Genomic DNA, 24,887 nt, shown 5'->3' with positions numbered 1-24,887 from the left:
GAAGATAAACAGAACTTTTATCTGGCCACAATACAATACATGCATTTCTTTAATCTCCACATTATATATAATCCTTTGTCTACATGCAAATTTCGCAGACACTGTGCAATGCATGGTTGAGTGAGCCGTATACGATTATTAGCCACTTTCTCTCTGTTTCTACTTGGTTATCAATCAAGCAAAAAAAATAATTGTAACACATGATATGTAGGACGGAAGTAGTAGAACCTCAACAGTGTTCTGTGAGAAAACACAGTGTCTCCTCGTAAGATTTGCGATTTCAGGTTCAGAATTTCTGATATTCTTCTGTGCAGGTTATACCGACAGTTTCCATTCCAATTCCTTCCTAATCTGTTGTCACAAGTACTTGTTCAAGATTCAAAACATTTTGGCAATAATCTAGAATAGACTGCACTGGCATTCTGTAACAGACTCACTGCAATTTTTAGAATTTTCCGAAGGTCTTCCTTCCATTCTGTATTTATCCTTCTTACATGTTCGATCCATTTCACACTGCACTGACTTATTATCAATATGTACTTCAATTATATGAGGTGCTCCGAAAGTACAGCACTAATCTTGTTATTGTACACAAAATGCTCTTTCTGTTTGTTGTTTGCAGTGTTTAACCACATTTAAAGAGAATTCCTCAGAACAACTCCCGAGGCGTGCGAAGCTTATAGGAAACTCCGAAACAGAACCAAGCAAAGCGTGAGGAATGCCAAAATCAGACATGCCCGTTCTGTCGTATGCGGCATATCAAAACCTGCTGCACTGTGAAAAAAGCTGCGCAGTTTCGGTATAGGGAAGTGAAGATCTGACGCTGTTTATCAAGCGTCTGCAGAAGAATTAAACGATTTCTTCTCAACAGCTGTAAACTGCCACCAGCCCCAAGATATCAATCTCTCGAGAGACAAGTTTTTCCTAAAACATATCACTACCGGCACAGTACACAAGGCAATTATGAGAATCTCTTCCGAGGCAGTAGGAAATGATGGAGGGAGCATTGGCATGATTAAGAACATCGTAGACACTATTATTCCAGTTATCACAGACATCTTCAACCTGTCTCTTGTCATTAATTCAGCCTATACCCAAGACTGACAACCCTAAGTCACCAGGTGACTAAAGGCCGATCAGCATACTATCTGCAATATCTAAAGCCCTACAATACATCGTCCATGAACAGCTGACTGATTACCTCAAAACTCATAACATCCATGACGAATATCAGTCAGGCTTTCGAAAGCACCATAGTACAGCAACTGCATTAATCAAAGTAACTGATGACATTAAACATGCTATGGACAGACATGAAGCTACTATCCTAACACTGCTTGACTTTAGCAAGGCTTTTGACACAGTTGACTTCGATATATTACTAATTAAAATGAAACAGCTGAATTTCTCAAACAGCGCAATACACTGGTTCGACATCTACCTCAAAAACAGAAGTCAACAAGTCATTTGTGGGTCGGAAAAGTCATCATGGAAAAGTGTGCGCTCTGGAGTTCCCCAAGGCTCCGTCCTTGGTCCACTACTCTTCTCACTGTACATTAATGATATTTCTTCAGTGATTCACTCCTGCAACTACCATCTATATGCCGACGACATCCAACTGTACATAAGTGCAAGCCCCAAAAACATTGCTGGCGCAGTAGCGAGTATGAACGCAGATCCTTGCTCTGTTTCTCGATGGGCACAGAACCTAGGTCTGAAACTAAATCCCAAGAAATCCCAGGTCATACTTATATCTCATCCAAAGTTAATCAGCCGGTACTTTCGTGAAACAGTCCCTAAAATACTCCTCAATGGAACCCAACTACCATACCAAAAAACAGTAAAAGACCTTGGAATAATCTTGGATGAACACCTTAACTGGGAAGAACAAACAGTCACAGCTTGCCGGAAACCGCTCTCCTCCCTACATGCAATTCAAAAATTTACAAAAGTATTTCCAACCCATGTTAAACAAAAATTAGTCCAAACACTAGTCTCGACTAATCTTTACTACTGCGATGTAGTTCAACACGGCACAAATAGTGAAAATTCTAGATTCTTTCTCCTCTCCATCACAGCTTCGAATTTTACCTTTCTATTTCTCTTCCTCTAAGCTATCTACCTCTCATATATCTCTTTCACCCCATTCTATCGTCTTATGTCTCTGCTCGATGAGAATAACTCACAAGCTGCACAAGCATAACGAGAAAATTCCCAACTAACAATGGGACTGACATTCACAAAAGAAAAGTATGTTTACTTTCATACACATAGTCACTATTATTATTATTATTATTATTATTATTGATTGTTATAATTATTTTTTATTGTTATAATTATCATTGTACTACTGTTATAGTCTCTATTTTTTTTCTTTAACATCAATACTGCATAATACGTTTTATGTCCTTAATGTTATGTAGAAACTGTAACTCGTTCAATCTGAGTATGCCTGGTTAGGTGTAAGAGAGGGCCTGAAGGCCCTAATCTTGCCAGGTAAAATAAATGCATAAATAAATAAATAAATAAAATGCTGTCAGGAGCATTTCCTTGTAATCACCCAGTACCCACACTTTCCTGTGCATACAATGAATATCATGGTCCTATTATACTTTGCTGAGGTACACTTATATTCCATTTGTTACTTTTACACATTTGCTGTCCAGTGCAATATATTGGGCTGTAGAAGTGAAATGTTCTTTGTTTCAATCTCTTAATAGTGAAGACAACCCACAATAGCTCCATCATCAGTCAACAATTCTACACAGCATCAAATATTTTTTTGAAAGTCTTCCTAGTTGGTAGAATGTAATTGTTCATCTGCAATTGCTTTTCCCAAGAGCTCTAATTTAAATGAGTGGTGTTTCATGGACAAACGTTAATTTTTTTGAGTGAAACATCTTTTTCACGAAGAATGTAATGATGCTGAGTTCGCTCAAGGAGAATAGCAAGAGTATACATGAACAAACATTAGAAACTAACATGGATTTCTACCAATGAACACTATTTCTCAAAAGTCGATACATATTTTATACCTCTATTTAAACCTCAATGAGTTGTTAAAGTTAGCTTTGTATAGTGAAGTACCCCAAGACACCTCTTCACATTAAATATACATAGACAGACAAATTTTAACCATGACATCACATCAGTTATAAATTTAGTCACGACATCACTGACTGTCATCTAAACCTACAGTGCATAGTGCGAAGATCAACCAGCCAGTAGGTAGATCAGTATTTTAGGTCAATGAGGAAACAAACACATTTATTATGAGAAACAAACATTCCTGCCTAGGTCACTCAATATATGTGGTAATATGTGCCATTATGGTCCACCATCCTCATTTGAGACATCATTTTTTATTCTTACAACAGCAAATTTTGTAATCCTACATTACTGAATGAGTCAGCAAAATATAAGATGATGATGTACAAAATGAATGTATTCTGAAAAAATTTCTTCAGTTCATACACTGTGTCTGTTGAAGTCAACTGGTTCACATCCAGTGCACAGTGAAATTTTACTTTATTACTCTTTTTTTATATGAATTAGTAAAATCCTCAACTATTTGTATGATTATATTATAGACTTGTACTTTCGTTATGGATGTATAATCTTTTAAGTTTAATTTTTTTCTTTTCGTAACAGCTATTTCTAAGCAGTGTCCTCCAATGAGGATGCTGGGATTTAGTGTTAATAATTTATGCTTATGGAATAAATATATACTTGAGCATAATTTATATAAGTTCAGGGTACATAAAATGATAAAGCATGGGGGTAGGAAAAATACAGAAATGGTAATGTCCCTGAAGTTTTAGAATGAAGCACAATACCTTATGTAAGAAGAAACTGATGTGGACATACTAGCACTGCCATCCAACAATGACGACTTTACCAATAAAACAGGAAATAATGATGACTGAAATACCTTGTATTGAGATACTGCAGGCACTATTAAAATACAAGGACATGTGGATGAAAATAAGAATAAGAGTTTAGAATTTCAATTCAATGAATGGCCTAGAAAGAAAACAAAGATGTGTCCAATGACACACTGTCCTAATGCTACCCAACCAACAGGCGAGAAGTAAACCAAAATTTAAGAGCATTGAAATAAAAATTCCTAATCTAACATTTTCTGAATTGTCAGAACATTTTTCACAATAGAGATGTTAACAAGATTTGCGAGGAAACACTACATTATGAAACAGATCCTAAAGCAAAACACACAGTGCTGTTTTCAAACACACGATGAGCTAGTTTACATCTGTGATCAGCTGGAAATCACCCTGATTACTGTCAAACGGTTGGCTGCTGCTGTGAACCAGTGTGCTGAAAGTCCTCCGAAGTGTCATGTATGTGGTATCAAACATACGCCGAGTACTGTTCTACCTAATGAAGCCTGTCTCCTCGGCAGGATGAATCCTGTCTCCTCGGCAGGAAGTATAGGATCTGTCTTTACTCACCCATCTGACTGTGAGTGGCATGTCAATGGTAAATCTAAGCATCCTGTACAGAGTAGAAAGGGACCAGGGCCGACTCAAAGAGTGTCATACTGATCCTTCTAACCAAAAGGTTCCAGCTGCTTTCTTTCACTAAAACTGAAACGAGTGACATTCACTTCACTTGTTTTGAAAATACCTATGTTGTCCCATGTCAATAAGAGGCAGACTCAGAAGAATAGGGTCTCTTAATCATTGGCAGTTCAAATGTATAGAGAATGGTACCTCTCAGAGAAATTGCAGCGAGTGGCAGGAAGGAACACCAGGTGCACTCAGTGTGTATGCCTGGGGACCTCAATCAAGATGTTGTAGAGGCAGACCCTGAGGGAACATGTTGTGGCCAACTGCTCACTGTGGCACATGCTAGAACAAACAATGCCTTTCATCCGGTCTCCGAGGTCACACTTGTTACGTTCCAGTGACTAGCAAAGAGGGTTGAAAAAATACTAGCCTTACAGACAGAATTTCAACGAAGCTCACAATCCACGTACATGTCACCAGAACACATTGTGTTCTAAGTCAAGTGTAAAGCTTGAACATGAGACTCCAAAAGTTTGTGACAAGCTACGCTGTGACATGCTAGACATGTGTCCAAAGTTTTTAAGTCGCAAGGTTCGCCTAAATGGGTCAGAAGTGCAGTATACATCAGAGTACTACTCAAGTAGCTGCCTGTGTGTGGTACAAACAACGGTTTTTTAAAGTGCATACAGAAGGGATAGAGAAATGGGCAATGGAGCTGATGTATTTGTCACAGTAGACAAGAAACTCAAATACACCAAGGTAAAAATTGAAGCTGTATGTGAGACTGTTTGGGTAAGACTCAGTATCAGGGATGAGTATAAAATGCAAAAGTAGATCTCTCTATCATCCATCAGACTCATCTTCTAATGTAACTGGAAACTTTAGACAAAACCTCAACGAGCTCGTATGTTAAGTTCCCCAATAATGATGTACTTATTGGTGGAGACTTTAATCATCCAACAATTAATTGGGAGAATTACAGTTTTGTTAGTGATTGGTGTGACTAGACATCCTATGAAACATTACTAAATGTCTTAACTACCTAGAACAGATTGCTCAGAATCCCATTCATGATGGAAATAGATTTAATAGCTACAAATGCACCTAACCTATTTGAAGACTTCCACTCTAAAACTGGTACCAGTGACCATGATGCATTTGTATTAACGATGATTACCAAAGTACAAGAAAAATGTTGTTGTTGTCTTCACTGGTCCAGACACTGGTTTGATGCACATCTCCATGCTACCCTACCCCGTGCAAGCTTCTTCATCTCCAAGTAACTACAGGATGTATACATGGACGGCGAAAAAAAATTCCCGGATTTCCCGGTTGAAAATACACTTTTCCCGTGTTAAGTGATAGTATATTTTTCCTCGGCATTGTAAAATTTATCAGTACTTTGAATGTTTATGTTTTATATGGCAACGTAGAATTTCCCGGCACTTTAGAAAACGAAACTAAGGGGAGAAAAAACACGTTTTGGAAAGATCTTTAATGTGCAGCAACATATACGCTACATAGTTTCTTGTTATGAAAGTATAACTCATGTTACCTTCCAAAGCATTGAAATCGAGATTGCGACGCGATTTTGTAAGCCAGTCATAGCTCATGTCACGTGATCTCGTCAGCCGAAGACAGCATACAACACATGATGTAGTCAGCCAACAGCAAGATCACTCATAAGTAGTGCGAAAATACAAATAGGAATAGTTAATGGTTTAAATTAATATACATAGTGTTGCAACATGAAAAACAAAAAAACGTGGTCTCGAAGATTAGTAAGCTGCAAGAGAAGCTAAGCTTACACATATAATGTTGATCTTTTCTGCGTGTGTTACACTTAGAGACATATCATGCAAATGCGCCAGTAAAATTTTTAATAACGACGTAAATTTCTGATCTTCTGGGCTCGAAATTCTTCTAGATGGTAGTCATCAAAGAGTCGATTTTTAACTGAGAGTCAAACGCTCTGCGATTTAAGAAATTCATTGTACATTCTCGCACATAGTTCATCTTGGGTAAAAGGAAATTTACTTTCAAACCACCATTTGCAATATCTTCCCGTGACGTGTTAGAAACTGATTCGCTTCAGCAGTTGCCAGAGAGCGCCAGATAACAGACGCCCCAGTTCTTGCGCAGCTACGATGACACAGGAAGCTCGTTTGTTCGTACGTGTAAAACATTAAAAAATTTTGCACTATTTCATAAAAGAAACAAGACATCAAAGGATACTTCAAGAGTATAGGAATTTCGTCAACCATACTAAAATGCATAATTCGGCTTAAGGTGCACATTCGTATGCCCAGATTCGGATGTAAAGTTTCTTGAGTCCCAGTACTGTATTGTCTCATGTTTGGTTCTTTATTATAGCATAATGCCATGCGAGCTAGAAAATGGAAAACATGCACTTGAAATGCAGCGAACAGTTGAAACTAACCAACAGTGTGAAATTAAACACTTCGTTTCAAATAAATTGACTGCCTCATCGCTCAAGATTAATAAAAGTCAAATCTCTTTAGCAAACCGACAAAAATAACTTCATTATTCTGCAAGGCGATTAATGCTTGACTGTCAGAAAGGTGGAGAAAATTTTAGCCTTCCGTAAACATGTGAACGTATTTTAATTCATTTGATAGCTAGCAGCCACAGAAATCCGTTTTGTTTTCATTTAATGTGAGAACAATAAATGAAGAGGAAACAGCAAAATCACTAAACGTAAACACGGGTCACGTGGAGACTACCCACCTCCCCACTACAGCTCAGACTGCTCTGTGCATAGCCCAGGATCTACACTTCCGAACCAGGACAATATCAGGTAGTGGCGCCCAGCCACACATCCGTAGCCGGAGGCGGGAGAAGGTGCTACTTATACGCGACTCAACTGCGCATGCACAAGAGCCCGCCCGCAACTGCTCAAACGAATCTAATGTAAACAGCTCTTACGTCACGCTCATCGGAGGCAATTTGTTGCTAGGAAGCAATGCATAGTCTTCCTAAAGCATTTGACACACTTTGCTGTTGGCAGACGCTTGTATGAGCACTATGTTTTGCTGTTGTATATGGCGCATTTCCTTTGCTACTTAAGTTTTATTTTCGTTCATTTTTCCTCTCGTTCATGTTTTGTTGCTGCAGTATTATTCTGCAGAAGCGGGATACAGTAATATCCTTTCAAAATATCCATGGGTGTACTGCCGGTCTATAGTGTCCAACGGGCACAATATTTCGGCGATCAAACATGGCGCCATCATCAGGTGAACTGACGGACTGAGCTTCTGTGAACGTGCCGGCACGGAGATCCGTACGCTATAGCTGCTCAGGGGGAACTGGGTTCGTTTGCGGCGGCGGCCGATTTAAATAACCTCCGCCCGCGGCGCGCTCCCTCCGCCGCGCTACCGTGGCGCGGGACGCGGACCGCGGAGGGAGCGCGCCGCGGGCGGAGGGTATTTAAATCGGCCGCCGCCGCGGCCGAACCCAGTTCCCCCTGAGCAGCCATAGCGTACGGATCTCCGTGCCGGCACGTTCACAGGAGCTCAGTCCGTCAGTTCACCTGATGATGGCGGCATGTTTGATCGCCGAAATATTGTGCCCGTTGGACACTATACATCGGCAGTACACCCGTGGATATTTTGATTATCAAATACGCCGGGAGAAACTCAAGAATCACAGTAATATCCTTTGTTGGAGTAATGATTCTTACCAGTCAAAATCACAAAAAATTAACTGAAAACTAAAACAATAATAGATTCCCGGAATTCTAAAACATTCCCGGGTTTTTCCCGGTTATCTCCCGGATGAAAAAATTCCCGATTTTTTCCCGGTTCTCCCGGGTCGTAGACACGCTGAACTACTGCACCATACATCCTCCTGAATCTGCTTTGTGTGTTCATCTCTTGGTCTCCCTCTACGATTTTTACCCTCCACACTGCCCTCCAATATTAAATTGGTGATCCTTTGATGCCTTAGAACATGTCCTACCAACTGATCCCTTCTTCTAGTCAAGTTGTGCCACAAATTCCTCTTCTCCCCAGTTCTATTCAGTACCTCCTCATTATTTACGTGATCTACCCATTTAATTTGCAGCATTCTTCTGTAGCACCACATTTCGAAAGCTTCTATTCTCTTCTTGTGTGAACTATTTATCAACCATGTTTCACATCCATACATAGCTAAAATCCATACAAATACTCTCAGAAACGACTTCCTGACACATAAATCTATATTCGATGTTAACAAATTTCTCTCCTTCAGAAACGCTTTTCTTTCCACTGCCAGTCTACATTTTATATCCTCTCTACTTCGACCATCATCAGTTATTTTGCTCCCCAAATACATAGCAAAACTCCTTTACTACTTTAAGTTTCTCATTTCCTAATCTAATTCCCTCAGTATCACCTGGTTTAATTAGGCTACATCCCTTTACACTGGTTTTCCTTTTGTTGATTTTCATTTTATATCCTCCTTTGAAAACACTGTCCATTCCATTTAACTGCTCTTCCAGGTCCTTTGCTGTCTCTGACAGAATTATATCATCAGAAAAACTTCAAAGTTTTTGTTTCTTTTCCATGGCTTTCAATTCCTACTCCGAATTTTTCTTTCGTTTCCTTTACTGCTTGCTCAGTATATAGACTGCATAACATCAGGGATAGGCTACAACCCTGTTTCACTTCCTTCCCAACCACTGCTTACTTTTCACACCCCTCGACTCCCTATAACTGCCATCTGGTTTCTGACAAATTGTAAATAGCCTTTCGCTCCCTGAATTTGACCCCTGCCACCTTAAGAAACTGAAAGAGAGTATTCGAGTCAACATTGTCAAAAGCTTTCTCTATGTCTACAAATGCTAGAAACGTAGGTTTGCCTTTCCTTAATCTATCTTCTAAGATAAGTCGTAGGGTCAGTATTGCCTTGCGTGTTCCAACATTTCTACGGAATGCAAACTGATAGTGGCCAAGATCGGCATCTACCAGTTTTTTCACTTGTCTGTAAAGAATTCGTGTCAGTATTCTGCAGCCGTGACTTATTAAATTGACATTTTGGTAATTTGCACACCTGTCAACACCTACTTTCTCTGGGATTGGAATTACTATATTCTTCTTGAAGTCTGAGGGTACTTTGCCTGTCTCATACATTTTGCTCAACAGATGGTCAGGATTGGCTCTCCCAAGGCTATCAGTAGATATATGGAATCTTACCTACTCCTGGGCCCTTGTTTTGACTTAAGTCTTTCAGTGCACTGTCAAATTCTTCACGCAGTATCATATCTCTCATTTCATCGCCACTTACATTTTCTTTCATTTCCATAATATTGTCCTCAAGTACATCGCCCTTGTATAGACCCTCTATATACTCCTTTCACCTTTCTGCTTTCCCTTCTTGCTTAGAACTGGGTTTCCATCTGAACACTTGATGTTCATACAAGTGGTTCTCTTATCTCCAAAGGTCTCTTTAATTTTCCTGTAGGCAGTATCTATCTTACTCCTAGTTAGATAAGCCTCTACATCCTTACATTTGTCCTCTAGCCATCCCTGCTTATCCATTTTGCACTTCCTGTCAATCTCATATTTGAGACGTTTGCATTCCTTTTTGCCTGCTTCATTTACTGCACTTCTATATTTCTTCCTTTCATCAATTAAATTCAATATCTCTTCTGTTACCCAAGGATTTCTACTAGCCCTTGTCTTTTTATCTACTTGATCCTCTGCTGCCTTCACTATTTCACCTCTCAATGCTACCTATTCTTCTTCTACTGTATTTCTTTCCCCTGTTCTTGTCAGTCGTTCCCCGAAGCTCTCTCATCCAGATCCTATCTCCTTAAATTCCCCACTTTTTGCAGTTTCTTCAGTTTTAATATACAGAAACATGCAGTAAACTAGATTTTTTAAAAAAGAAAACAAGTTTCATATTGCAATGAGCAACTTAAAACTTTCAGCAAATGAAAGGAGTGTATAGAGGAACTATGGCTGAATTTTAAAAGAGTAGTTGACCATCTAATGGATAGGCATGTATGCAGTAGAACGCTTCATATTGGGGGGGGGGGGGGGTTCGGGGGGAGAGACCTTCACGGTATATACCGGTAGCCACTGTAAAGAAACTTCTAAAGAAACAGAGACTAAGAATAGGGCTATATTTAAGCTTTTGGCTGTCAAGAGAACAACGCAAAAAAAAAAAAAATCTTGTTCCATGTAAAGGCTCTCAGTGGCACCAAAGTTAGTATCCAGTCACTCATGAATGAGAGACAAACTTAAACCAAAGGTAGCAAAGCTAAAGCAGAAACACTCAACTCCATTTTCAAATATTCTTTTACAAGGAAAAACCAAGGAGAATTGCCCCACTCATACCACTGAAAAGATGAGTGAAATAAGTGTCAGTGCCAGTGGTGTAGAGAAGCAGCTGCAGCTGTTAAAACTAAAAGAAGTTAAAGGGCTCGATGGAGTCTCCCTCAAATTCTATATTGAATTTGTGGCAGAGTTAGCCCTCCTTCTAAATATAATTTATCATAGATCCCTCTAAGAAAAGAGGGTATCCAGTGGTTGGAAGAATGCACATATCACAACCGTTTAAAAGGAGGGTAGTAGAAGTGTTCCACAAAACTACCATCCAATCCTTAGCATCGATCTGTTCTAGTATCTTAGAACATATTCTCAGCTCAAAGACAATGAGGTATCTCAAAACTGTAGGACTTCCTCCATGTCAACCAGCACAGATTCCCAAAACATCGATCATGCGGAAATCAACTCACACTCTGCTTACTTGACATACTGAAAGCTTTGCATCAAGGCAGTCAGGTACATGCATTATTTCTTGATTTCTGAGAAGCATTTGACTATGCTGACTTGAGGATTTTTTTGCGTAGGGAGGATGCAGCATGTTACCATGGTTGGAGAGTAATCCTCGGATTTAGAAGTAACTTTGAGTGTTTCTCAGGTAATTGTATTGGAACTCTTGTTGTTCGCGTGATATATTAATGACCTTGTGGAAAACATTAACAGTAACCCCAGACTTTTTGCTGATGATGCAATTATCTATGATCTTCATAAATTGCAAAGTGGTGTTAAGATTTGCAACTTGCTTTGAATGTTCAGCAATTTAAAATTGTGCACTGCACATAATGAAAAAATGTAGTATCCTATGACAGTAACATCACAGAGTCTCAGATGGAATCAAACAACTCATACAAACACCTGCGTGTAACACTCTGTAGGGATATGAAATGGAATGATCACACAAGTGCAGTCATGGGTAAACCAGGCAGTACAATTTGGTTTACTGGTAGAATACAAGCGAAATGCAATCAATCTACAAGCGAGATTGTGTGATCAGTTCTGGAATATTACTCAAGTGCGTGGGACCCGTACCAAATAGGACTAACGTGAGATATTGAACAAAGAGAGACAAACTATCCCAAGAAGGTCTACTTACAAAGTTTCAAGAACCAGATTTCAATGACGACTCTAGGAATGTACCACAACTATCGTATGTATTATTCACGTAAGGATTGTTAGGACAAGATTAGATTAACTACAGCACACGAGAGGCAATCAAACAATCATTCTTCCCTCACTCGATATATGAATGGAACAGAAAGAAACCCTAATAACTGGAACAATGAAATGTGTCTCTGCTACATACTTCACATCGTTTTGTGGACTATATATGTAGATGTAGAAAGGACTTGATGATCAGATTTTATGGTGGAGAAATTCGACATACATTGCCGAAAGTTAAGTGAATGACTGTCAAGTGTGAGACAAACTGGAAAAGGACACATCATATGAAACAAGATAAAGAAGATTCCAAATGAAACACTGCACAGCCAAACGAGAAATAAAGGAAATGATAGTTGAAAAATAGTTGGAACCAATGAAAAGTTGCATTTTATCTAAATTCTAAAAGTATTCACACTAAGTCACAGTGTCCTCAAATGGCGGCCGTCCTTTTAGTTTAAGGAGGAACATGAAATAAATGTGACGAAATTATGTTAGAATGGTTCAGAACAGATGCTCAACTAATTTATAGCACAAAATCAAAGTCTAAAATAATTTGCTGTGTAATGGGTTAAGGAATATAGGTAACAAAACACCAAACAGTAAAGATTATAAGTCATCGAAAGGTGCATACGCAATACTCAAAACTGTGCCAGCTTTCAGGTGAATCCTTTTTCAAACTATAAGCTAGGATAATGTTTCTGAAGACAAGTTCAAGCCAACAATTATGTCTCATATCTTCTGGTTACTTTCTGCTAAAGGTCCCCCAATCGAGGATACCTATAAGCCCAGTTGTGTGCTCCTTGAGAATAGCCAACATTACAGTGCATCAGGTTGATGCTGACATACGGTCCAACAGAATAGGGATGCTCATTATTTCTTTTATGCTATTACAGTGTCAAAAAATTTGCATCCCACAAATTTAAAATGTTGAATTAATTCTGTAAAATTCATAGAATAACAACGAAAATTACTTTAAAAAATAACTGCCTGGGTAAATCAGTTCAGACGTCATGTCAGACGAAGGCAACAGCATACAAGTGTGCCCATAGATGAGCAAAGGTGGGGCCACACACACAGCCCCTCTCCCACCCCTCTGGCTCTCAGGGAAAGGAAAAAAAAATACACCTTGCTCAGGTGTTTTTCCTTCAAGAAAATGATTTAAAAGTCTGTATTACGCAGGTTTTTAACAGGGTCGGAACTGGAATTTTTTAATGATTATTTGCAAGTCACTGTTATTCTTCCAAAATATTTACGATACTCCATTCCTCTAGGTCTAGCACCCCTAACCCCTCCCCACCACCACCAATCATTGTATGGGCGCCTTTCAGAGTGTACCACATTCAATTTGATCATATCTAGTAAAACACTGTTGTGCACAGACCAATCCTCAGGTTGATGAAACTTCAGCCATTTAAAAAAAAAAATAAAAATAAAAAAATAACAATGGGTTCATCAGAGCTGGGGTACTAACTCAGACAGGAAGTGGGGAAGTAAACAGCCATGTTCTTTCCATATAAATCTGTTGGATATTTGCCTTAAGTCATTTAGGAAGCCCACGGGCAACAGGAAATTGTAACGCATCTTTACTGGATGGAAGGCTAGTATACTACTGGCAACAGTCACATCAAATTATAGGTCTATCACATGTGGTGTCCGCAGGAAGGGCTGACATAAGCAGTTGCACAATATTTAAAAATACAAAAAAAACAAAAACACAGTAACTTGAGTTCTAGTACATGCAGAAGAAAGAATTACTTTTCCCAGTACTGTAACATCCTGAGAACTAAAATATTCATTACACCTGGAAGTAGTTTATGCACAGAGCACGAAAGTAACAAGAAAACGTGAGGGCAGTAGGTCTGCTTAAGTGCAGCAACAAAAGGTGGGTGGTAAAAGTGTTGCTGGAGACAATGTTGAACAAAACTGTCACTACTGAAGCACAGGCAGTTTGCTGTCTGAACGAGTGTAGTTTTCCACCGTCCACAGTTACTAATGTCAATATATTCAGAGGAAGACTAACTCTCATTGGCAGCATTTAACTGATGGGGCAGCAGCTGAAATCTGACAACCTTTCAAGATGAAGGATAAAGCTCATGTAAAACAATGTGGCACCTGTGTGAGAACACACTCTCATCTTTAGTGCCGAACAATTCCATCCCAATATTCCAAAGGGGCAGCCACCTAAGTTGACTGTCACACACCAACCTGCACATTGCAAGCATTCTCATTGCTATCTCTTTACTACATAACACAGCACCAGTCTTCGTACACTGTACATGCAGGGAAAGTTCCTCATACTCTGGCACATATGATTACAAGTAATGTAATTACATTTTTGTCATAAAAGGTCAACATGGAAGCAAAACCCGCATTAAAAAATTTGCTTGAGAGGGTTTCGGGAACCACTAGCTACTCAAATCACACAACAGAGAGAATAAAAGAGTGAAGCCTAGTAAGCCTAAAAGCTGCGAGTACTATCAGGCTTCACTTGTTGAAAAAGATGTGGAAGAACAAGGAAAAAACTTTTTAGATAGTATTACCAAATATGTTTCAGGGGACTGATGCATAATTTACACACGACCCCAGTCTTTATTTTACTTTGTCAATACCACAATAAGAATGTTGTCCACGACACTATATGTTCAGCCCTTTTGTTTTATTTTATTTTACACGTCTACTTCCATAGGACCAAATTGAGGAGCAAATCTCCAAGGTCATGTAATGTGTCTGTAAATGAAATTACAACATAAAAGTAACAACAGATAAAATAAAATGTTTATGAACAAAAAAAGGAAATACGAGTCATACATTTATGTAAACGCAATCAACAATATAATACAGGAATCTGCTTAATTTTTCAAGGAACTCCTCGGCAAGATAGAAAGAGTAACCCATGAGGAAACTCTTCAGTTCTAATTTGAAAGTGCATGGATTACTGCTAAAATTTTTGAATTCTTGTGACAGCTTACTGAAAATGGATGCAGCAGTATACTGCACACCTTTCTGCACAGGAGTCAAGGAAGTGTGATCCAAATGCAGATTGGATTTCTGATTAGTATTAACTGAGTGTAAGCTGCTAAGTCTTGGGAATAAGTTCATATTGTTAATAAGAAACGACAGTAAAGATTATATACACTGAGAGACCAATGCCAGGATACCCAGACTAACAATCATGGATTTCATGAAATTTCCTGTCTGGCAGCACAGAGGCAGCCTTGTTCTGCTTTGGCTGAACCTTCATTTATGCAAATATTTCTTTCTTGTTAATCTAGTAAGAATCTACTGAATGACACCTAAATTTATGGAATTATTGGTCATACTAACATAACCTGGTAACGCCACTGTTTGCCGACTCGCTAGCTGCGGCTTACAAGCTATGAGAGATACGCACTTAGGCATACACTTACAATGTCTAACTGCATCTCTGCTAGCATACAGTGACCATTCACAGTCAAGTGTGCCCCCCCCCCCACCCCCCCACACCTGGAGGTCCCTCCCCTACTGTGCCATTTTTGTGCACAGTGTACCAGAACATGATTCATGTTAATAGTTTGAAGACCACAGTTTGGCATTCACTATCTTAAATGGCTGCCCAGTTGAATTCTACACTGCACAGCACTGTGTTACAATATACTATACATACCACAAGCCTAACGTATCTCATTACAACAATGTAATATCAGACTGCAGCGAGATGGTAGGCAAGAGAGGTCTCACAGTATTAAGTATGTGCCCATAATTCAGCAAGAAATTACGCAGAGTAGTAGATTCTGCAAAATATTATTCCTACAAACAAAGTATGATATCAGATGCTCGTAACATGTAATAACTAACAAGACAGAAAATAATTTTAATAACTGTTTCAGCAATACTCGAGAAAGATGGGCAAATGAACAATTCTGTACTTGAAAATCCCTAGAAAATTAAAACTGCATTTAAGACTTGGTTTCACACAATGCTTTTTCCCTTTCAAAGTCAATTTTTATAGCTCCTGAGGCACGAAAGCATGCCTCACAACTTGGTTCAAAGATTACAACTGCCACGACATTTTGCTTGCTCTTGTAAACTACATTGGGAGTTCTCCACATTCCTTGTTGGAATAATAATCTTGGCAGAAAGGTTACACATTTCATGCAAGATGATGATTTCAATGAGAAACAATATGAAGTGGTTCTTTGGCTTCTTGACGAACAACTACATCATTTCCTCAATCACTTCAATACTGTCCAAAACAGTGTCTAGTTTACTCTAACACTGAATATAAACTTTAATTTTCCCCCCTTGGTCAAATAATGAGATATAAGTGGGAAGAGGTAATATGTTGTCGAATTCTTCTTGGAATATATATTCTTGAAATTTCAGCAGTAAAACTCTGCAAGATCTAATGTTCTATTGTACCATCTGCCACTGGAGCGTGACGAGCATCTCCATAATGCCCTCATACATACTAAACAAACAACAGGCACAATGTGATGAATTGCTTTGCATCTTCCTGATCTCTTCCATAAATCCAACTTGGAAAGTGTCCTGGACTGATAAACAATGCTCAAGAATTGGTTGAACAACTCTTTTGTTAGCCATTTTTTTGCTGGATGTATTACAGTTTCTTGCAATTCTTCCAATAAATCTCAACCTGGAATATGCCTTTGCTGTTACTAGTTTCCACTTTGGGTCGCTACAGACCAATTCTAGATATTTTAGAGCTGTTACTGCTTCCAGTGACTTATCACTGACAGTATAGCCAAACCACTATGAGTCTTCCTGCACTTTAATAAAGTGTAACCACATTTATTTCTGTTGACAGTCAACTCCTAGACCTTGCACTGTTGATCTCTTACAGATCTTCCAGCTTTTCACTGTAATTTTTTTTTTTCTACTGCTTCTTTTCCATGGGCAACAGCGCTATCTACAGACAGCCTCATGAAGCTTTCAACATAATCAACCACATACATGAATACTGTGAACAAGAAGAGCCCTACAGCACCCCCTAGGGGTACTTCCAACATTATATTTACGGTACATCCAACGATTTTGTTCTGTTACAAATGACATGTTGAGTTCTGTCTCCTAGGAAGTCCTGAATCCAGTCACAAAATTTGTCCAATAATTTTTAGGACCACATTTTTCTCACCAAGCAACAATGTGGAACCATATCAAAAGCCTTTCAGTGGTCAAGGAACATGGAATCCACCTGGGTGTCACCTTTAAACTTCGAAAGATATTACACGGAAAAACTGGAAATAGGTACTAAACCATAGGCTACATGCAGGACTCCATAAGATCGATGCTTGTTTTCTTATATTCTCACTGTAGCAGACAGAACAGTGGATGTTCCAAAAATGCAATATGAAATACTTTTATAAGTAAGTGAAATATGTCAGCAGCATGTTACAAGACCAGGGTAAAGAAATTTCAAAATTTCACACCCTTTCTATGTATCTCAAATGTATTGCTTTCCATGTTCCTGCAGAAAAGCATATTTTCAAGATGATGTTCCATAAACACAAAGCTCCAATACCAGAAATGAAATGAAAGAGAAGAAAATAAAAAAAATTCTTCCACTGATGAGTACAATGAAAGGGGTTGTGACTGTATCATGAATTAAGGAGAGAGAGAGAGAGAGAGAGAGAGAGAGAGAGAGAGAGAGAGAGAGAGAGAGAGAGAGAGAGAGAGAGAGATCTAGATGCAGTTAAAATTAATGGCTTCCATTTGCTCAAGGGAGATTACTAAAATCGATAAACATGTCCAAAGCCTTAAATGTTAAAAAGAAGTCACACCTACCATTTTGTGCAGGTATCAAATCTCTGTTGTGCCATACAAGCCCAACAAACAACCCAAAGTCTAAAGGGTCTCTCACACATTCAATCTTTATAGTGCAATAATGACTACTGTGCAATAATACTGACCATCTCAGATTGGTTTTTACAGTTTGTGCAATATGTTGAAGAAGACAGCGAGCTTTAAAACTACTGACACTCATTCAATATATTAAATAATACACAGGGTGAAGAAAAATGGGTGCACTCTGACTTCGCAGCACAATTCCTCAAATACTAGCAATACAAAAATGTCTGTTACAAAAAGTCATCCTACACATATTTTCGGCAATATATCGATGTTAAAGACTGGCAATATGGCAAAGCTGCAATCACATGTACTGTAACTACCTCTGTCAGCATATACGGGTTGTGTTACGCAGTTGATAGCGTTTTGGGCTAGCAGACAGGAAGTCGAGGGTTCGATTCTAGGTCAAGGGGTATTCGTTTTTATTTTCAATTTCATTCTGCCATATAATACTGCAGTATATATCATTTCTTAAGCCACTTGTATCCAACATTTACAAAGTACAATGTTTTGTAATAGAGAACATAACAAAAATGTGATCAGGCCAGTCAGAAATAGACAGTTGAATCAAATTACTTTTGACAAATCAGAAATAGACAGATGAATCAAATGATCTGTCATAGGACAGAATAACTCCAAAAACAATATTGACTTTAAGATGCTGAAGGTTATTGCACAGGTAAATAACATCTACTAGTCATTTGCACTTGATGCAGTATGTCCACTCACATTTAATACATTGGAAACCAGTAACAGTAATAATTTACATATTAATGACAGCATGAGATTTACAAAAGAATATGTAGTCCTCAGAGCAAACACTAAAGCGACCCCCCCCCCCCCCCCACCCCGTCCAAACATTGTGTGATCCACTGGATCATGTAGATCTGGACTCTTTGCAACATGGTATGCTCCACAGATACTAGAGCAGCATCAACATATGCTACCAGTTCTTTCGCATGTGTCAGCAGATTAGAATACATGTACTCCTTCAAGTGTCCTCATGAGAAGACATCCAGATAATTTAGGTCAGGTGAACGCAGGGGCCATACAACTGGACCTCCATGCCCAAGTCATATTTCTGGAAATGTACTGCCTAAATACAAAGGCACTTTAATACCAATATGTGGAAGAGCACTATCATGCTGGAACCATAGCCGAGTATGAAGTGGAACATCTTCCAATTTGTCAGGAAAATAGTTCCAGAGGAATGCATGAGACCTTTGTGCAGTCAACTGATCATGCATCAAGTAGGGACCAAAACTCCTGCCTCCCAATACTCAGGCCCAGATGTCGATGCCAAAGTGAACACGATATACACAATTGCAGGTGATGTGCATGTTAACATCACACCAACAGTGGGCATGTTGCATATTGAAAACACTAACAAGTGAATGCTGCTTTTACCGACCATATTACGGTGCCTATGAAGTCATCGCTGGCTGTTGTTGCTGTTGTTGTAACCATTCATAGAATTGCATCCGCAGATGGCAGTCTGCCGGATGCAGGTGTTGCTCTAAAGAACAATTGATAGGGCTACTGCCCATGCTTGTGCAGCATGTTAATGACTGTGCATTGTGAGACATGCAGCTGCCTTGCTACGCTATGTGTACTTCACTGGGGTTCTTGGTGCATGACCTCCAGAACAGCTTCCTCCGCAGGTGGAGTACAGTGAGTCCGTGGACGACCTCTGCCGTGCTATGGTGGAAGCAGAGGACCCTATATCCCAATGGCAAACCTCCAGATGACAAAACACATTGTTATCTAGATAATGTCAACCAGGATACCTAGCAGCACATTTACAAGTGGCAACACCACTCCTGTTATCAGATGCACCAAGGACCAGAAGCATATCCATATATTCATCGTTTGTGTACGCCACACGAAGTCACACTGTTTTAGCATAACACAAGAAGAAAATACAATATGTGTATGAATGTACATGGGGTCTGCCATGGGCGTATTACTCCACTAGCAACTAGTCCCTGTCTGGTGAACAGTGCGTACAGTATTCTATGTCATTAGTCGCAGCGAGCTGTTCTGACTAATGCACATCATCTCTCTTCCAGCTTTTGTTCCGCACAATTCAATAATTGTTAAACGTTTGTTTTCTAATTACACTGTTTCCATAATGATAATGGATGTGGTGTTTCCATATTTCCATTGATTTAATACAATAATAATAATAATAATAATAATAATAATAGTAATGCATGGAGATAATTACAAAACAGATTGTGCTTATTAAACTCAGTAGTGAAAACCTTAACTAGTGGTTCCACAGTGATAGTACATGCAAATGATAACAGAGTTTTCCAGCCCTACTGATGACATAAGGCACTATGGAAATGTAATGGACCTGAATGTGGCAAGAGTAATAGTTGGTACTAATCAATGGGTCCACTGGGGGGGCAGTGCAAATGTTTTGTAGAAGACCCAGAGTAGTTGCTGTGATAATGTACCATGCACACTATATTTGGCAAAAAAAAAAAGTGCTCTACTCAGAACAGACAGAACTTTCGACCTCCTGCATGCTAACCCAAAATGCTATCAACTGCACAGCACTACTTCTATATGCTGACAAAGGTAGTTACCACTACCTACATGTGATTACAATGTTTCCAGATTGCCAATCTTTAATGTCCATTTACTGCCGGAATTATGCACAGGACGAAATTTTGTGACAGACATTTTTGTATTGCTAGTATGTGAGGAAACACAATGCAACATCCGAGTGCCCTGTATAGTAGGGTGTAATGATGATATTGCACAAAACTTATCAGTTCCTGCTGAAGCCACAGAAAATTAATTCATTCCAATCAAATTGCCATAAAGAACTGAAAGAGACCACAAAGTGTGCTGGAAGTTGTGTATCCCAGCTCTTTGTAGTACTATGGAGAAACAGATTTCCTGATTTATCAGGAAACAGCAGATACCTTGTTGTCCGTAACGGCATAGGAAACTGTAGAGACCATGAGGTCTTCACAGTAAGCAGAAATATTTATTTTGCTTGTATCAATTCAGAATTGATGAATAAGGTTAAATCAGCTGTCCAGTGAGTGTATATGTTCGTTTTCCTGGCATTTGTTGTCACAGTACACACAAAAGATCATGGCAGCTATCAATAAGAGTACCTGTGTTATTGATTTTGCAACAGATAGTTACAACAGAGATATATAGAAAAAGAGTGTACGTGCTCAATAAAGTATACAGTTCACTTGTTTAATTTGTAATGAGCAGCTGTGGTTTATGAACCTATGCTTCCATAAAGGAGCCCCTTTCCCACTGACTACAACATTTTTCATGATTTTGATGCTGAGATTGATTTTGTGGTAGTTGATGATGACTATGAAACAGAAAATGATACTAGTGAAGAAAATACTTTATTGGAAGAAGTGACTGATGTGATCTGTACCACAAATAATTCCTCACAGCAAACACAGCACTCTTATGGCCAAAATAATTTAACGTGGGAACACTGTCAGCCAGTTAGAGCAAGAAAAACACCTTAGTGTAACATTTTGAATGGAAGAACACCTGGACTAACAGCCAAAGACTGAATTTGGGGCAAAGGCCATCAGAATCACAAATATGGGAGAATTTATTTAATTTATTTCATGATGACATGTTAGCGTACCAAGTGATAGAGTGAAAGGAAGACGTGTATGAACTGTTCTGGGTCCAAGAAAAGGAAACCAGTGAACAAGTGAACCAAATGTGGTCAACTAATTTACCTGAAACATAACAGAAGCATGTGCTTCTACTGTGTAAAAGTGCTGTGATTTAATATCTTCAGTTAAAAATACTAGGAAAAGTGCAGATTGCTATTCACCATAAAGAGGACCCCTTTAGTTGCAGAAATGCACAACAAAAGACTGTTACATGACTGCAACTCAACGGATCATCTTTACTGGAAGTAGCAATCCATTCTCTTTCTAGTATTATTGATATTCCAGGCAGGAGTTCCCATTGTTTGAATATCTTCATTTTACTTGATTATTTCCTTCATTTACATATTCTGCAACTTTTCACAAATATTGTGAATGGTGTAACAATATTAACAACCATTTGAATATTAATACCAAATGACTGCACTTACAATATTCCAAGTTTGTTTTAACTAATGTAAATAACAAAGCCTTTATGTGTGCTGAATAGTATTAAACTAAGTTATGAGTTAATTGACAGTTTACATAATTTTTGTCAACTAATGTGGAATTATGTGATAAAAACATTATGAGGTCTAAGAGCCCAAATGTTTCTAGTTACGCACATTTCTGAGTTTTTTCAGGTTAAGGGTTACTCCCAATGAGCACCAACATTCATATATAATTAAAAGTACTGTTGGTGAGTATAGCTAAAAACAAAATGAATGCCATGTGGTTAGGACTACCACTATGTGCCTTTCAGTTTTTCAAATTCTGCATCCCACCCTATTTTCCACACTAGCCTCTAAATTTCTTTCCCCTGGTATTCAATAAATACTCTCAAATTGGGATTTGGAAAGCAGTATAATTATTACTTTTATCCATGTAGTAATGTGCAGAATTACAAGGTGGAACAAAAATGGAAGAAATTACATCAGAAGCCTCACTTTGCAACTATACTTTCACCAAACATTCCAACACACTGTCAGCTGATGCAATGTTTATTAGTTCTTATATCCATGGTAAAGTGTGGTATAGAGTCATTTACATGCAAAAACATGGTCGAATACAATGGAAACTAAATTAGTTGACTTCAATTAAATGGCTGCAAAGTTATTTATCCCTTTACTCTTTATCTGCGAAGTAGTGAAGCTCATGATTCTGCTCTGAACAGTGACGTTACCATTGGCACAGATTCTTGAAATATAGTCTGCAGTGACCGGCTTATCTGTAGTGAAGCTCGAGGTCTAGTTTAGGCTGGATGTTGTTTGGTTGTAATGTGCCAAAGTCAATTAATATGTCATGACAATCTTCTCTACCTTACATATTGTGCATATTTATTTGCATTTACAGTCCCATTGAAAACCCCTGTATCCCAATGTAGACTGATATATTCATGTTTTTAACAATATGATTTGATTTACTGACACATAATTATATTAATTAGTGTGATTACAGACTTCCCCTCAAATCTCTGCTATGGTGACAAGAGTTACCTGTAGCATAGGCTCATGTCTAGGCTAGGGTGGAGGTGGCAATTTAGTTGGAAGTATGCAAAGCTCCTGAAAGTGAACATCAAATAAAGGTTGTGGTAACAGGTCGACCTGTAGCATAGCCTAATGTCCACATCTGTCCTGTATTTAATGCACTTTCATTATAAAAACTAAAACTGCAAGGATCATTGAGGAAGACCATATGAAATTATGGACAAGTTCCTTCTGAGTATTTTGATGCACATTACACACATAATCTATGAAAAATGTGGATCCATGGAGTAACTTTTACCATTACATCAGTGGAGTACACGTAAAAATTGTGCAACTCTAATATAATGAATATATCATGACTAACAAAAATGTGTGTCAAACTGGGACTCAAAGACGGATTTTATGCTTTTTTTCAATGCATTCGATACAGTGATTAGACTGTCCGAGTACAACTCTAGGACTGTCTCAAACTTCACTGTCACACATGTTTTCTAGTGGGGCTTCCATCACACATCATTTAACTAAAACTCAGTTAGTAAATATCCCTAGTGGCAGGGAAAACCATGGTCCTCCATGTCGTGTGCCATTCTGATGGTCCTATTGCAGAAGACAGTATTGTTTGTGTTTATTAACGAGTAATATTATGAAATATCTAGCACCACCACCACTACTCTGGTGGCAACATGTGAGGGGATTAAAAGCACCACTTGGTACCACAGCTAAACATGAAGTGAACCAAATTGTGCATGCCCTGTCACTGTTTTACCTAAATATGACAGTGGTCATTGTGTCCCTGGCAGGTGAAGCCATTGTTTGCTGACAAATAATTGGTCAAAGCTGACAGGTTGCAATGTATTCTTAACCATTCCTTTCACTTCTGTTATTGGGCATAATTCTCACACAATAACAGATATCTAGTTTTGGGCCTTGGTTTAAGTGTGTGCTATCATTCTCATTTTTTACCTACTTATAACAGAACACCTATTCCTAAAAAGTGCTGCACAATACTGGAACAGCAAAAGAAGTGTACAGTGATATACATAGACAATTATTATACGTTTTTAGATGAGGATCGCAACACCTAGTAACAGCAAGCAATTTTGCTAAGAACAAGTCTCACTTTTCTTGAAACATTATACAAATATCTAATTCACAAATAGTAATCCAGAGAATATATTTATCTGAAAAAAAATCATGCACTTCCGTATATTTTATATTCAGAATTTCAACAGAATAATAGCAATCACATACAAAATAAATTCTACCTACATTATCCTTTACCTAATGTGACTGTGCCACAAAAAGCATCAAATCACACGGCTGCACAAGCATTAGGACACTGTCAAAGTTAATTTAATGCTGTTGTGAATGATAAGAAAAACTTCAGAAAAAAAATTAACCACATTTGCTTGACTGTCTTCTTGCAACAAAGGAACTGCCAAATTTATTGTATAGTATGTAAGGTCTGCAGTGTCACAGAGCACCCTTTCCTTCCCAATTATGTTACTAGTGATGGCAGACTGATTCTGTACAGTAGCCCAACGTATGGGTTAAGCTGGAATGACAACAATCGGCTGAGTGTTGGCAAAGCCAAAAAATGTAAATTTGATGGGAAGAAAGAGAGAGCGGGAAAGGGGGGGGGGGGGGAGAAAGAGGAGGTGGGGGAGGGAGGGAGGGGGAGTGCACATGTTTGCAGTTATGCGCATATTTCAACTAATCAGTTCAGACAAATGCAGTTTTATGTACAAATAGACTGAAGTTACTCCTGTGTAGCCAAATTTCAGTAGAGAAAATTAATTATTTCTGTAAAACAACTAATGTTTTTTATCATAGCAAGACAATTAGTATAAGAAATGAATACAAGAGAATCAATAACATTTAAAACCTCTACTA

General features: G+C 38.5%; 1 protein-coding gene across 1 annotated transcript in view; it reads right to left on the bottom strand.

Moving 5' to 3' along the window:
* Positions 1 to 24,887, bottom strand: part of LOC126282239 (heat shock protein 75 kDa, mitochondrial-like) — a 266,503-nt gene that overhangs the window by 240,261 nt on the left and 1,355 nt on the right. The window lies entirely within an intron of this gene.

This window comes from Schistocerca gregaria, chromosome 7 (assembly GCF_023897955.1).
Source record: "Schistocerca gregaria isolate iqSchGreg1 chromosome 7, iqSchGreg1.2, whole genome shotgun sequence".
Classification (NCBI taxonomy): domain Eukaryota; kingdom Metazoa; phylum Arthropoda; class Insecta; order Orthoptera; family Acrididae; genus Schistocerca; species Schistocerca gregaria.
The sequence above is the reverse complement of the archived record's forward strand: the minus strand, read 5'-3'. Positions and strand labels throughout refer to the sequence as shown.